The sequence below is a fragment of the Pectinophora gossypiella genome, chromosome 27, assembly GCF_024362695.1.
Source record: "Pectinophora gossypiella chromosome 27, ilPecGoss1.1, whole genome shotgun sequence".
Classification (NCBI taxonomy): Eukaryota; Metazoa; Arthropoda; class Insecta; order Lepidoptera; family Gelechiidae; genus Pectinophora; species Pectinophora gossypiella.
Genome location: NC_065430.1, coordinates 784,633 through 800,533, shown reverse-complemented (window position 1 = coordinate 800,533; position 15,901 = coordinate 784,633). Strand labels below are relative to the sequence as shown.

Below are 15,901 nucleotides of genomic sequence, written 5' to 3'. Positions count from 1 at the left end.
AAAGGCCCCTGATATGGCTCACGTAACGACTACGATTGATGAATGTGGAGGAAGCAAGTGAAACACATAATAACGGGTTCTTACCGCGTTTAAAGTAGGGATATGAGACTCCCGATATTTCGACACTGCTTGCAAGTGTCATAATGAGATTGGAGTGCACTGCTGGGGCACGGGCCTTCCCTATGGATGGATAGGGAGATCGGGCCTTAAACCACCACTGGACATGCAGCCGGGACCAACGGCTTAACGTGCCTTCCGAAGCACGGAGGAGCTCGAGATGAAAATTTTTTTTTGTGGTCACCCATCCTATGACCGGCCTTTGCGAAAGTTGCTTAACTTCAACAATCGCAGACCGAGCGCGTTTACCGCTGCGCCACCGAGCTCCTCCTATTTTAATTTTAAAAACAATCTGAGATGTAGCCGAGTTTCCATTTCAAGTTTGAACTCATCACTTGTCCAGCCCGTTGATAACCACCCCGTGTGCTGCGCCTGACCCGAACAGCCCTCGCTTCGTCCAAATGAACGCAGAGAGCTGTAACACACGGGGGGATTAGTTATCATATCGCGCCTGTATCCCTGGAGAGGTAGACAGACGCATAGAAAAGTCATGTACAGTCATGAGCAATATCATGTACCACTTTAGAACCCTGTCGCACTATCATATTTGACATTTAATAAGACTTACGGTTTTATTTGTCAAAAAAGTTAATGTGACATGGTTGTAAAGTGTATACATATTAGTACTCATGACCGTATGTGACAGAATAGAGATTGTACATATAGGGTGTTAGTGACATCGTAACGATAACTTTGACCATGACTCTGAGTTGATATCACGTGGAATTTTCCGTCGCAAAAGCATAAAAAAAATAAACAAAAAAGTAAGTAAGTACATGTATGAAGTTTGCGACGGAAAATTCCACTTTATATTAACTCAGAATCATGGTCTGAATCATCCCCCTCAGTATTCGTTACGATATCATTAACACCCTATAATTATTATTAATTATTCCAATTTTTTTTTATTTTGATAATAGAAAAATCGGGACTTCTTTTTTATTTTAGTAACAGTGGCTGCAAGTTGTCTTTGATTACGTTTTTTGGCGGGAAATGGGAACGGGACAGTTGCTTTCTTCATTGAATAATCTAAATAATTAATACGAAGTGGTGTTTTGTGGTTAATGATCGCATTAAGTTAGTCGGAAGACATTCGCGAGTGATATTATATCGGAGTATTCAATAAAGTGTATCTGCCTATTTTCGCTTCGTGCCAGGAAGCCGCTTCATAACTCGAAAGTTTATACGGACTTTTGAGTTAATTCGTTTGGGGTTCGGAGTAGGAGTCTACTCCGAGGGTGGGGGCTTAGGTTTCATCATCATCACCTTTCATCATTTCGGGGAAAACCAAAACAAAAAAAATGTCTTTGATTACTTGTCGCTCTGCTCACCCAATTACGCATTTCCGGCATGAGTTAATCTATGTATGTTCTATGAAATACCAGGAATGCTAACCTTCAATCATGAATTATTCTAGAAGATACAAGCAAACGAAGTCAGGGTAAAGCATTGTATGTGAAAAGGTAGAGTAAACGGGAATACATTGAAATATATTCTCGTAAAAAGTTGAACAAGAAAGCTGTGGAGTCGAATTTTATTACATTTTTTATTTTATTTTTTTCTAACGTGTTTTCGGAGGTACGTGACGTATCTGTATTGGGCTGGTTTTCCTTAGGCGGGTTGCAAGTTCAGACAGGCAATCGCTTCTGTAAAAACTGGACCTGTCAAATCTTCAGACTAGGTAAGCGGATTCTGTGAAAAACGAGATAATTCTAGGGGGATGGTTTTTTTTCTGACATGACTTATTGTGTTGACATGTCTTTACAAAAGGTTCAGTAGAATGTGGAGGAAGCAAGACAGGTGTGTCAGGATCGAAGCAAATGGAATTCCATAGTCTCTGCTTACCCCTGTGGGGATATGGATCGATATTTGACAAAAATTAAATAAAAATAATATTTGTATTAATTTTATTGTAATAATAATAATAATCTAATCATTTCTACTCCATACATGTCTATATTCTACCCATCCTTACCCTTCAGAAAGCTCGCGCGACAAAAGTTTTAATTATATCGCCGTCTCTGTCCCTTCCACGGTATGTAGGCCTTAAGGCGTCTCACTCGCACGTTATCTGTCTATCTTCCTTGCACTTATTAGAGTTTAGGGTTCCTTTGGATGGTACAAATGTGTTTTTTTAAGAACTTTTTTATAGATCAATAGTGTTTAAACTTCAACTTTTTTAGTCTGCTAAGTATGCTGTGTAATAACTCTTTATTAGTACTTAAGGACAAGTTTTTTATTTCAGTTTTCTGGTAGTGGTTGCCTGGATGATATTGCTTCAGAGCAATAAGGTCGCTCATTTATAGAGTTGCTAAATATTTTATATGTTTTGATTGTGTACAACGAAGGACATTTGATTTTAACACGGGCTGCCATTTTAATTTTTTCCTTCTTGTACTATAAAGTTAATTATTTTTTCATTGTTTGCGCATATTAAATTAGCATTTTTGAATTCGCCATCTATACATTTATGCTAATTCCTGTACACACCATCCAATTTTATTTTAAGGTCTTCATTCTGTCGTGTGGATTGTGAGGTGGATTACCAACCTCATCAACCCTGGGTACCTATTGAGCCGCCAAAGACCCCTGACTTGGCTTTAAGGTACACCTGTCTTTTTCTTATCCGCCTAAAAGGAAAGGGACAGATGATTGACAGCTGTTATTTTTTAAAATAAACTAGCGAATGAAACTGCAATAACAAAACATCTTTTAAATCATTAAATACAAGTTATTTAATGTTTAATGTTTTATAATGTTTTGAAAACCAAAAACATATCATAAAAATAAGAAAAAGGTTTATTAAATCATATATTTGGAGCATTGCACTCTATAGAAGTGAAACGTGGACTATGACACAGAGAGACAGAGAGAGATTGGAAGCGTTTGAGATGTGGTGTTGGCGAAGGATGGAGGGTATAAGCTGGACTGAAATGGTGTCAAATGAAGAAGTGCTGGAAAGAGTTGGAGAAAAGAGAACCATATTGAAGACTATAGAGAACCGGAGAGGAAATATGATTGGCCACCTGATACGACATGATTCATTTATAACAAACATTATAGAAGGAAAAATTGAAGGGAAGAGAGGAAGGGGTAGAGCTAGGATAACATTTATGAAACAAATAAAAGAGAAGGTGCAGGTCGTGTCGTATCGGGAGGTGAAGGTTTTGGCGGGAAGAAGAGAGGAATGGCGACTACTCCACCGACAAGAGCGCAGCTCTTAAATAGATAGAGAGAGGCAAGTTATTTAATAACTAGATGAACATATTTCTTAAGTACCAGGAATTCATCACAAGATGAACTAAGTACCCACACTTCATCGAGCTTTCTGGTAGACTAACGTGATAGGTGATGAGCCGTATCGCCGTCTATAATGGTCGAGCCAACTGTGTTAGTGGAAACTGCACTTAAGGTGAATCAATAACTCTTTAGTGCAATTCCGGTTACCGGGGTTCGAACCGGCCCTCGCCGTTACCGGGTGAGAGCCTTCAGCGCTCCCCATTTGTCCAGCCAAGTAGCTAATAAAAGAAAAAAAAAATAGGCGCTGTAGCAGAGTACCTCTGCACATACTGGCCTTTTGTTTTGACCATCATCATTTTAAATTACGAAATTGTCATTCCATTCCGCATTTCCTTTCATTTTTACTCTCTTTTGACTCACTGCATCCCCGACCTTCATGAGAACAACAAGTGTATTATACTGTTTAGGGCCGTGCCCTCTAATTCTTGATTCTTTTGTGAAGTGTGTATATTGTGAACTAAGTGTATTCTATCCTGTTTGTGAAGTGTTTTTAATAAACTGTATATATTCCTGCTTGCTGCTTGCTTCTAATTTATCACCGTCATCACCATCATCCCCTACTCTGCCGGCACGTCGGGATACCATATCCTCACCACTCAGCGTGCCGCAGCGCTCGCCGTTTGAGAAGCTAACGACGGCTGATTTGACTTTGAAGGAATAATTAAAGTGTACTGGACCCGCTGAGAAATATTACAAAATTGACCTTTTTTTGGGCCACAGACTAAGTGTATTCTGTTAGAGTGGTCTAAGAATTAAATGACAGAACAAAATCAATATATTTAAATAAAAATTAACGGCTTACGTGGTCCAGTGGTTGAGCGTTGGGCTCACGATCCGGTACGATTCCCGGTGGGGACATATCACAAAAAATACTTTGTGGCCCCTAGTTTAGTTAGGACATTACAGGCTGATCACCTGATTATCCGAAAGTAAGACGATCCGTGCTTCGGAAGGCACGTTAAGCCGTTGGTCCCGGTTACCTACTACTTACTGATGTAAGTACGTAGTCGTTATATGAGTCATGTCAGGGGCCTTTGGCGGCTCAATAGTAACCCTGACACCAGGGTTGATGAGGTTGGTAATTCACCTCACAACCCACACGATAGAAGAGAATATATTTAAGTATTTAGAACATACTTAAACTCAAGCCTATTTCCCAGCGGGGTATGCAGAACAGACTTCTCTGGCTTCCTCCACATTCATCAATCGCTTCATACACGCACGCCGGTTCAAAGTAGATCGTACTGAACCTTTTCTAATGACATCTCCAATTTGGTCAATGTACGTCCTTCTAGGTCTTCCTCTGCCAGCCCTACTACCAACCTTCCCTTTATGCAGGGTGTTAGTGACATCGTAACGAATACTGAGGGGGATGATTCAGACCATGATTCTGAGTTAATATCAAGTGGAATTTTCCGGCGTAAAATAAATGCTTTTTTATATTTTCATTTGGCTACTTGACATTTTGTAATAAATGAAATGAAATATGTCGGATATGGTAGGTTTATCTCTCTCTCTATTTAAGAGCTGCGCTCTTGTCGGTGGAGTAATCGCCATTCCTCTCTTCTTCCCGCCAAATCCTTCAGTCTTTCAGTCCAGCTTATACCCTCCATCCTTCGCCAACACCACATCTCAAACGCTTCCAACCTCTCTCTGTCTCTCTGTGTCATAGTCCATGTTTCACTTGCATAGAGTGCAATGTAGTTTATCATTTACCAATAGTTTTTTTTTATTAAGATAATTTTAAAATATTTTATTTTTACAAAATAAGAATGCGATATTTTATCTGTGTATTACAAGACCCGAAACGCGGGCGGCCATGATTGAGTTTCGTGTGACGTCACATTTCACAAAATAAACAAAAACTATCTGTCAGGTTTGAAGTTGTACGGTTTGACAGATTCTTTGCTTATTGAAATGTGTCTTCACTAGGCAAAATGTCACGTGACCAACCGTTTTAGCGCGAAATATTCATTTTCATATTCATTAAAAAAATGAAATTTGAATAAATTGAAAAAAAAAAAAACATGAATTGAATTTTTTTTTTGATGAAATGAATTTTGAAATTAATGAAGAAAATTTTTTTTTCAATTAATATACATATAACTTTTTCGAGAAATAACATATTTTACGAGGTATAAAATAGGCGTCTGTATTTTTTTTATTATTTACCTCGCTCTGACTACCCCAATTGGGATAGTTGTGATCTGACGTTTGTGAATATAAATATTAAAATAGTTGCAAAAACGTTATGTTATGGCAGTTGGTGGTACCCGGTTTAGTGCTAAATCGGAAAACAGAGTGCTAGCCCGACTGAACGTGGTTGATACTTGATGTTCCCATCACGTAGACACCATCTAATTTTATTTTAAGTTATACCTGTCATTTTCTTATCCGCCGAAAAGGAAAGGGACGGGTAATCGACAAGCATAAATTTTATGGAACACACGTCAATTTTAGGTAGAAATTTAAAAACCCTCCCAAAATGTTATGTTGGCCAATAACCAGACATAATTAAGTTGACAGCACACGTCAAACGGGTTGCATACCAGCGAGATGCCTATTTTACTCGTCCGGGTTATTAATTCATTTTAAAATTTACAGTTGTCAATCATCCGTCCCTTTCCTTTTCGGCGGATAAGAAAATGACAGGTATCTTACTAATATAATTAGGAGGTGTCTGCAGGAATCGCGGCCATTAATAAACTCAAGGAATACTTAAACAAGAAAAGTGTGTCAGGATCGACGCAAATGGAATTCCATAGTCTCTGCTTACCCCGGTGTGAAATAGGCGTGAGTTCATGTATGTATTTAATAATATAAAGTATTACATAAATTTTTTATATCGTTTAACATTTTCTCTTTAATTTCTTTCAATTTATTATTCTTTTTTTTTGCATGAAAAACTATCATCATCACTAATTTAAGAGCCACGCTCTTGTCGGTGTAGCATTCTTCCATTCTTGTTTATCAAAGACCAATTCCTTCACCTCCTTATAAGACGTTCGCCTTCTCTTTAATCTGTTCCATGTAAGCTCGTCTTGGTCTTCCCCTTCCTCTCTTACCTTGTAGCTCTCTTCAAAAAAAAATATATGTAAGTACTGACACCAGAAGTTTTTTTTTCGACGTGATTTGTTGTAGATTTGCCGCAGATAGCATTAACTACTTGGCCGGACAAATGGGGAGCGCTGAAGGCTTTCATCCGGTACAACGGTTAAGACAACAGGCCTGAGGGTCAGTTGGGCGCGAACCTCGGCTCAGGGCGTCGTCTGAGAGGAAAAATATTTGAAAGAATTAATCGACCCTAGTGGATCGATAGCGATAAGCGCTGATTGAGAGAAATCGTCGACCACGGCGGCGGGGTCGGTATCGGGTTCCTGAGGTTTTGGGGACGAATACCAAATTAATATTCGGCACATCTCTAAAGTATCAAAACCGTGTAGTCCGCGTAGGGAACAGGTCAATATTGTGTCTATGCCAACGTTGCACGAAGTGAACTACTCACACAAACATCCATACACACACATACATTCATACATATGCACTTGGCATTCTGTACTGTAGATAATACTGTCAGTATGCCTTAACGCCATGAGAAACTTTGAGGGTAGGTAGTGTATAATAATTTTGGATTACTTTTTATATTTTTAGTTATTTGGTCTTTTCGTTGTGTTTTTTAAGTTTGTTAATTGTCGAAATCACTTTGTGACACTGTCCTTTTGGTGACTTTTCAGGCTTGAATCACCTGATTGTCCGAAAAAGTAAGATGATTCCGTGCTTCGGACGTTAAGCCGTTGGTCCCGGCTATTAGCCGTAAAAACACCACCAACCCGCATTGGAGCAGCGTGGTGGAGTATGCTCCATACCCCCTCCGGTTGATTGAGGGGAGGCTTGTGCCCAGCAGTGGGACGGATATAGGCTGTTTGTGTTATGTTAATGTGTTGTCCATTATGAAAATTAATGTTATACCTTACTTAAGCGGTAAGAACCCGTTATTATTGTGTTTTAATTATGATAATAACCGCGTAAACTTAAGACAATGTATAATGTATTTAATTACTAATTATGTATGTTATATTGTTGGCGCACAGCTGAAAATCAGCGTTATGCCACTCCCTCAATGTCGGAGTGTCACAACATATTACTGAGCTGACGACCCTTTTTAGAAATAAGGTTTAATTATTATGTTCACTCCTACCGTGTACCTTTTTTTGTTTTTGACGTGACTTATTGTAGATTTGCCGCAGATGGCATTAACTACTTGGCCGGACAAATGGGGAGCGCTGAAGGCTCTCACCCGGTACAACGTTTAAGACAACAGGCCTGAGGGTGCCCAGTTGGGCGCGAACCTCGGCTCAGGGCGTCGTCTGAGAGGAAAAATATTTGAAAGAATTAATCGACCCTAGTGGGTCGATAGCGATAAGCGCTGAATGAGGGAAATCGTCGACCACACCAGCGGGGTCGGGTACTGTGTACCAATACCTACTTACTTATATCTAAAACAAATGATTTCTATTCTATTCTATTTACTACTAAATACGTTATCAAACGGAAACTTACATATTTAAGTAAATATATTAATAACATATCATAGTTATTTTGTTATAAATACTTACTGACGTATATTATAAATGTTGAAATTGGCTGTGTGCTCGGAGATCTTACTACCTTGAATCGTTACACGCACCGGGTAAGGCGGGGATACACTGGCGCGTGCGGAAGGAAAAATACATGTTAAAATACAAAAGATGTCTTTTCCAAATAATATATTAGGGTGCATATCAAAATCTGCTTAGTTTGGTGGCGAACTTTCATATTATTTTTTCGTGAAAAATTGGTTTCCTTTTTCATGTCGGAACCCAATTTTTCACGAAAAAATAATAAGTATGAAAGTTGGCCACCAAATTTGGCACATTTTGATTCACCCAAATAATGTTTTAATTTATTTCCGAAGCATAACAGTTGAAAAGCATCAAACATAACAGTCGAAAACTAATTACAGGTTTCCACTGATAACCCTAAACTAGCTAATATGATTATCAGAGAGTATCGCACAGGCAAATTAAAATCAAAAGAGAGAACATATAAAGAAAATTAGGTATCAAAAAACCTTAGACAGGGTATGGCGTTCTATACTTGTGGCCTAATCACATACAAGAGCCTGCCGGTTTTGTGGCGTCTATGATGATGATGATGACTGTTGTACTAAATGCAACGGCAGTCGTAGGTGTAGACGCAGCCTTATCGCTAATAATAATACGAACATACCTTGTGTGCGACTCTGCTCCATTAGTGTTGTAACCCTATCGATAAATGTGTCGAATAAATGTGTTAAAAAAGAAAAGAAAGGAAAACATGAAACAGTAGGACTAGGGCCCTGTGCTGGGAGGTTTTCTGACCACGTCTTTCCCTCAGCGTTACAGATTCCGATGTGGTAGTAGTTTTACAGCTAGTTACATAATGGCCCCGATTCCTGCAGACACCGCCTAATTTTATTTTAGGTTATATCCGTCATTTTCGTATCCGTCGAAAAGGAAAGGGACGGATGATTCACAGCTCTTAATTTTAGGAAGAATGAGTAAATTAATGTGTCGGGTTATTGACTGACGTAAAATTTTTAGACGGTTGGTTTAGATTTGTGCTTAAAATTGACGTGTGTTCCATAAATTTTATGCTTGTCGATTACCCGTCCCTTTCCTTTTCGGCGGATAAGAAAAGGACAGATATAACTTAAAATAAAATTAGATGGTATTTACAGGAATTAGCACCATTATGTAATTTAATTTTTTGACGTTCAAAAAGCGCTAACTTTGTAAGCCAATTTTGAAACATAAATATTTTTGAATTGATTTTTTTTTGTCGATTTACAGGGTGCTAGTGACATCGTAACGAAAACTTTGAGAGATGATTCAGAACATGCTTCTGAGTTGATATCAAGCGGAAGTTTCCATCGCAAAATTATTCAAATTTCGAATTCAAATCTTTTATTTTGGATACGGAAAATTGACAACGTTTCATTTTTACTAAGGTGCCTTAAATCGAAAACCATTTCGAGATATTTCTATGATTTACACAAAACACATTTTTTCAGATTTTTTAATTCAGTAAGTAATAATAGAAATATATTGAAAAATCCACGAGGTCAGAAGAGGAAGGGATAATAAGTTCAGACCTTTACATAAAAATTATAAAAAAAGTAAATGTCATACATAACATGACACTTTGTTTGCGACTTGTTTTAAATACGCATGCAAAGGTACATTACATTATACTGCCTTCATTCTATCAATGGCAGAATCCAATTTTCAAAAAATATTTTTTGTAACTTCTAGTGGAAAGATTTTGAAAAGAAAAAATACGTGTCTTCTATTTAAACAAGTACTTTCGAAATAGCACAAAAAAACCACGGCTTAAAAATTTGAAATGTTGTTAATTCCACTTGATATCAACTCAGAAGCATGGTCTGGATCACCCCCTCAGTATTCGTTACGGTGTCACTAACACCCAAATTCAGCGCTGATCGCTATCGACCCTCTAGGGTCGACTAATTCTACCCCAATTGGGCTATGGTCGTGATGTTACGTTCCTATTTCCAACCGGCGTAAGCAGAGGATCTACTCTGAACCGGCGTGCGTTTAAGTAGCGATTGATGAATGTGGAGGAAACCAGATAAGTGTGTCAGGATCGAAGTAAATGAAATTCCATAGTATCTGATACCCCAGTGGTGTTATGTTTATGTTGAAAAAGAATTAAACAAAGAACAAAGGTTAAAACACATAATAACGGGTTCTTACCGCGTTTAAATGGGGATATGAGACTCCCGATATTAAAACAATGTATAAAGAACAAAGGGTTGAAATATCGACAGGTCGATGCTTAAGCGACGGTGTCGCATCCCTACATGGCGTATCCATTTAGTTTGACAAGCATTCGGTTTCATATATCCGTTGTTTGTGTGTGTGAGTGTTTGCTAGGGTCCTTAGGGATGGGAACCTCGTGGGCTGTTTCGGATATTACAGTATTTTCATTTATTTGTTATAGCGACCCGTACCGGCTTCGCTCGGGTGCAATGCTGAGGAAAAAGGATTTTTTTTGTGATATATCCCCACCGGGATTTGCACCCAGGACCGGTCGTGAGCCAAGGCTCAACCATTCATAGAGATAGGAACAACCATTGCACCACAGAGGCCGTTAAAAAAATGATTGAATGATGTTGAATAAATGATTCTTTATTTCTGTTTTCGTATATTGAATCCCTCCGCCTCTGTGGTCTAGTGGTTAGAGCGTTAGGCTCACGATCTGGAGATCCGGGTTCGATTCCCGACGGGGACATTGTCGAAATCACTTTGTGAGACTGTCCTTTGTTTGGTAAGGACTTTTCAGGCTTGAATCACCGGATTGTCCGAAAAAGTAAGATGATTCCGTGCTTTGGAGGGCGCGTTAAGCCGTTGGTCCTGGCTATTAGCCGTAAAAACACCTCCACCAACCCGCATTGAAGCAGCGTGGTGGAGTATGCTCCATACCCCCTCCGGTTGATTGAGGGGAGGCCTGTGCCAGCAGTGGGACGTATATAGGCAGTTTATGTTTATGTATATTGAATCCACAATGATCGTAATATTCTACCGTGTCCCATCACTAGCGTGTGTTAGGTTGGCTGGCTAGGTCAGGGCTGCGCCGTTAATATAACTATATTATTATTTTAATTGTCTACAGACAAGCGGACATTTTGGTAGCAACACAGACACTGAACGTGCAAGTTAAAGTAAATAATAATTACATACATACATAAACTCACGCCTATTTCCCACCGGGGTAAGCAGAGACTATAGAATTCCATTCGCTTCGATCCTGACACACTTCTCTTGCTTCCTCCACATTCGTCAATCGCTTCATACACGCACGCCGGTTCAGAGTAGATCGTATTATTTCAACCTTTTCTAAAGACATCTCCAATTTCTCTAAATAATAATTAATAATAAAAAAATTTTTTTCTTTTCTATTTAATTAAATAATGCATCTTTTATCTTTTTTGTGTATAAATGATTTTTATTACACCCAGGCACAATTACATCTTCCACCCATTATTATTCTGATCAAAATAAAGAGAAGCAATAAGGTAGTAACATAATTCTATACATAATCTGATCCAAATATCAAGCAACAATTATTCTGGTCTGCTAATTAAAAACCTCAAAAATATCAGTATTTCTCCACTATTTAATCGATGTTATTATACATATATTCTGAATCACTCTATCTATTAAAAAAACCGCATCAAAATCAGTTGCGTAGTTTCTTAAAACTCCTTAGATTTAAGCGTACATATACATATGTGCGCTTTATATTATGTCCATATATAGGGACAGAAAAAGCGACTTTGTTTTATACTATGTAGTGATAGCAGGATAGTGCAGCATGGGAATAGTTGTACTTACGTATAAAAATAAATAAACTTGCGCTTTGTGTTCTCGCAAATAAATTGATTTTATTTGATTTGATTTGATAAAATTTATTTTCTGTCGCATCATTTGCAGCCCTACGCAGTTTGAGATCACCTTAGCACTGCCATACAATATAAGTACAAACATAACATCTATATGTATAAACGGTCATACACACTCATACACAAATGTGATTATTTTTACGAATATAACATTTTTTTTTTACACTTTTACGTCGATGTGATAAAACTTGTCACAGATTGAGGAGACATACATAATTTTGACCACGCCTATTGTCCGTGTAGGGTTAGCAGAGCCACCCGAAGTTTATGACAACGATTGTCTTTTTAAAATATTTATCGATTACGGGCTACGTTCTCAAAAATACTATAGAGGGCGCTGCATAACTTTAAGTTCATCATCATCATCATCATCATCAGCCCATTAACGTCCCCACTGCTGGGGCACGGGCCTTCCCTATAGATGGATAGGGAGATCGGGCCTTAAACCACCACCCGGGCCCAGTGCGGATTGATGGTTATTAACGACTGCTAATGCAGCCGGGACCAACGGCTTACCGTGCCTTCCGAAGCACGGAGGAGCTCGAGATGAAAACTTTTTTTTTTTTGTGGTCACCCATCCTATGACCGGCCTCTGCGAAAGTTGCTTTACGTCAACAATCGCAGACCGAGCGCGCTGACCGCTGCGCCACCAAGCTCCTCTATTCCACAGTCTGGTATTCCACATAATGAGTTTGAATTCATGTTTGGATAATAGATAATTGATATCACATGGTTTCCAGGATGTGTGCCCGGTTAATGGCAATAGGCTCGCCCCCTGTTACATGGGACTTGAACATAGCTGGCGAGGAGTGGATGAGTACAGTCATGAGCAATATAATGTACCCACTTCAGGACTCTGTCGCACTAACATATTTGACATTTAATGAGACTTACAGTTCAATTTGTCAAAAAAGTTGAACTGTTGAAAACTTATTGTAGATTTGCCGCAGATGGCATTAACTACTTGGCCGGACAAATGGGGAGCGCTGAAGGCTCTCACCCGGTACAACGTTTAAGACAACAGGCCTGAGGGTGCCAAGTTGGGCGCGAACCTCGGCTCAGGGCGTCGTCTGAGAGGAAGAATATTTGAAAGAATTAATCGACCCTAGTGGCTCGATAGCGATAAGCGCTGAATGAGGGAAATCGTCGACCACGCCGGCGGGGTCGGTATCGGGGTCCTGAAGTGTTTGGTGTCGCGAGCTGATTGGCTGCCTCTATGGCTAGAGTAATCGGGTCGTCGGGATCGTATATTTTACGTCCTTCGGGCGCCGATACTTTTCAGTACCGTCCCTAAGCGGAATGTACTCGGAAGCCGCAACTACCAGGGGATTTGGGTGGTGCGGAGCAGAATCGAAAAAACGTTTGAAGCTAATTTGAGCCATTGGGCAATGGTCGGCAGACCTGACATTTAGTGAGACTTACAGTTCAATTTGTCAAAAAAGTTGACATGGTACCAAAGTGTATACATATTAATGCTCGTGACCGTACAATTGTAGACTATCACCTCTGCCTACCCTGTCGGGGACAGGCGTGATGATATAAATATGTTATCTGTTAGTAAAATTTCATGATTGACTTAAAGAATACTTTTTTGTGAGCACTTGTAATGAATTACTTACTTTTTGTAACGTGAGTTTAGATTTGCTGCGTATGGTATTGACTATATGGCCGGACAAATGGGGAGCGCTGAGGGACGTATTTATGGAACGGGTAAACGAAGGAAAATTTGTACAACGCCATCTGTAATTTTTTGGTGAACGTAACCTGACAAGTCTTTCATTAATAAATCTTCGTGGAAGAAACCTAATAAAGAATTTGAATTATTAAAATTAAAACTAAAATCATAAAATTTGTTGAAAAAAGTAAAAAAAAAACAAAACAATAACTATAGCGAGTCGCGGATGGGGACTTTATAAATATTATGACGACAAAAAACAGGTCGCGCTGTACGGGAAATGGTGTAACTTAAAAAGTTGATAAAAATATAAATATTACCTGTTATAATACGAGCCCTTAACCCTAACACTAGGGATGATGAGGTTGGTATTCCACCTCACAACCCACACCAAGCACTTTTATATAATAAAAAAAACATGTCAAAAATAACCTCTGAAAACAGAGATGTATTAAGTAAACCCACAGAAAAAAAAGAAAAAAGAAAAAAACATTAAAGGTGTCTATTACGGTCACGAGCATCAATTATATGTATTGCTCATGACTGTACCCACTTTAGGACTCTGTCGCACTAACATATTTGACATTTAGTGATACTTACAATGCAATTTGTCAAAAACATCATGTGACATGGTACCAAAGTATATGCATATTAATGCTCGTGACCGTACTTTATATATTGCTCATGACAGTGCACTCACTCCTCGCCAGCTATGTTTAAGTCTCATGTGGAGGCGACCCTATTGCCATTAACCGGACACAAATCCTGGAAACCACGTGATATCAATTATCTATGGTCCAATCATGAATTTAAACTACTTAGTTAAGTATTTCAGTGGATGAAAGCCCGAGCTGGGATTAAAACCGGTGCCACTACGAAGTCACGCATTCTACGAACAGGGCTATCTAATTTTATTTTAAGTTATATCTGTCATTTTCTTATCCGCCGAAAAGGAAAGGGACGGGTAATCGACAAGCATAAAATTTATGGAACACACGTCAATTTTAAGCACAAATCTAAAACAACCCTATAAAAATTTTTCACGTCAAACGGTTTGCATACCAGCGAGATACCTTTTTGGTTCGCCCGGGTTATTCATTCATTTACTCATTCTTCCTAAAATTAAGAGCTGTCAATCATCCGTCCCTTTCCTTTTCGGCGGATAAGAAAATGACAGGTATAACTTAAAATAAAATTAGGAAGTGTCTGCAGGAATCAGGGCTAAAATTAATATTATTACATTAATATTTGAAAAAAACCGGGTTACTACATTTATGTTACGGACGATCCTAATTCGTAATGTATGCATGTGTGCGTTTGTGTATTTCTGTTTGTGTGTGTGTAGAGTGATAAAACATAGGGTTGGCTCAGGTGGCGTTTGATTTTACCTTCTCCATTAAACGTATGTCGAAAGACAACTTTATTTTACAGTTTTTAAGTAATAATTATGTCATGAAAGAAACTTTTTTTATAGTATTACAATATATTTTTATAATTTTGTGGCGTGTTTTTTTCCGTAATGATTTTAAATTTGTTGAAGTTAAATGGACTTTTCAGGCTACGATCCCCAAAAATAATATAGATTTCGCTGTACAGATTTATCTTGATAACTACTTATTTTCTCATAAGTCGGGTACATGATTAAAAGTCAAATGCATGTATAAAAATAATTGGTCCTTGATATTTGGATCAAATTCCTCATTGATAAAAGAATTATTTAATAAATAAATATCGTATCACGTAGCCTCCGTGGCCTAGTGGTTAGAGCGTTAGTCTCACGATCTGGAGGTCCGGGTTCGATTCCCGATGGGGACATTGTCGAAATCACTTTGTGAGACTGTCCTTTGTTTGGTAAGGACTTTTGCTTGAATCACCTGATTGTCTGAAAAAATAAGATGATTCCGTGCTTCGGAGGGCACGTTAAGCCATTAAAACACCTCCACCAACCCGTATTAGAACAGCGTGGTGGAGTATGCTCCATACCCTTCCGGTTGATTGAGGGAAGGCCTGTGCCCAGCAGTAGGACGTACCTATATAGGCTGTTTATGTTATGTTATATAGGAAATTGAATGCCGTGTTCTCTGCCTACCCTAAAGGGAAATTAGCGTGATCTTACGTATGTATGTATGTATGCTAAGGAGAAGATGTTGTGTGACAGCCCTGTGTGGTTTGCATTCCGTCGTCGACACGCGCGCCACAATCAACTACAATACGTGAGACGGACGCTAGAAACTGATGGATATGGCAAGGAATAGTTCAAATTCAAATTCAAAAATATCTTTATTCAGTAGGTAACATAGTTACAC

At 38.7% G+C, this 15,901-nt stretch overlaps 2 long non-coding RNA genes across 2 annotated transcripts in view; one reads left to right on the top strand and one right to left on the bottom strand.

Moving 5' to 3' along the window:
- Window positions 1-235: 235 nt before the first annotated feature.
- Window positions 236-15,901, bottom strand: part of LOC126378799 (uncharacterized) — a 38,637-nt gene continuing 22,971 nt past the window's right edge. Inside the window, exon 3 of the long non-coding RNA XR_007568142.1 lies at window positions 236-387. This is a non-coding gene — a long non-coding RNA (uncharacterized LOC126378799). The remainder of the gene's footprint in view (window positions 388-15,901) is intronic.
- The window catches only part of LOC126378798 (uncharacterized), a 145,618-nt gene continuing 144,395 nt past the window's right edge, over window positions 14,679-15,901 (top strand). The window contains exon 1 of the long non-coding RNA XR_007568141.1: window positions 14,679-14,772. This is a non-coding gene — a long non-coding RNA (uncharacterized LOC126378798). The remainder of the gene's footprint in view (window positions 14,773-15,901) is intronic.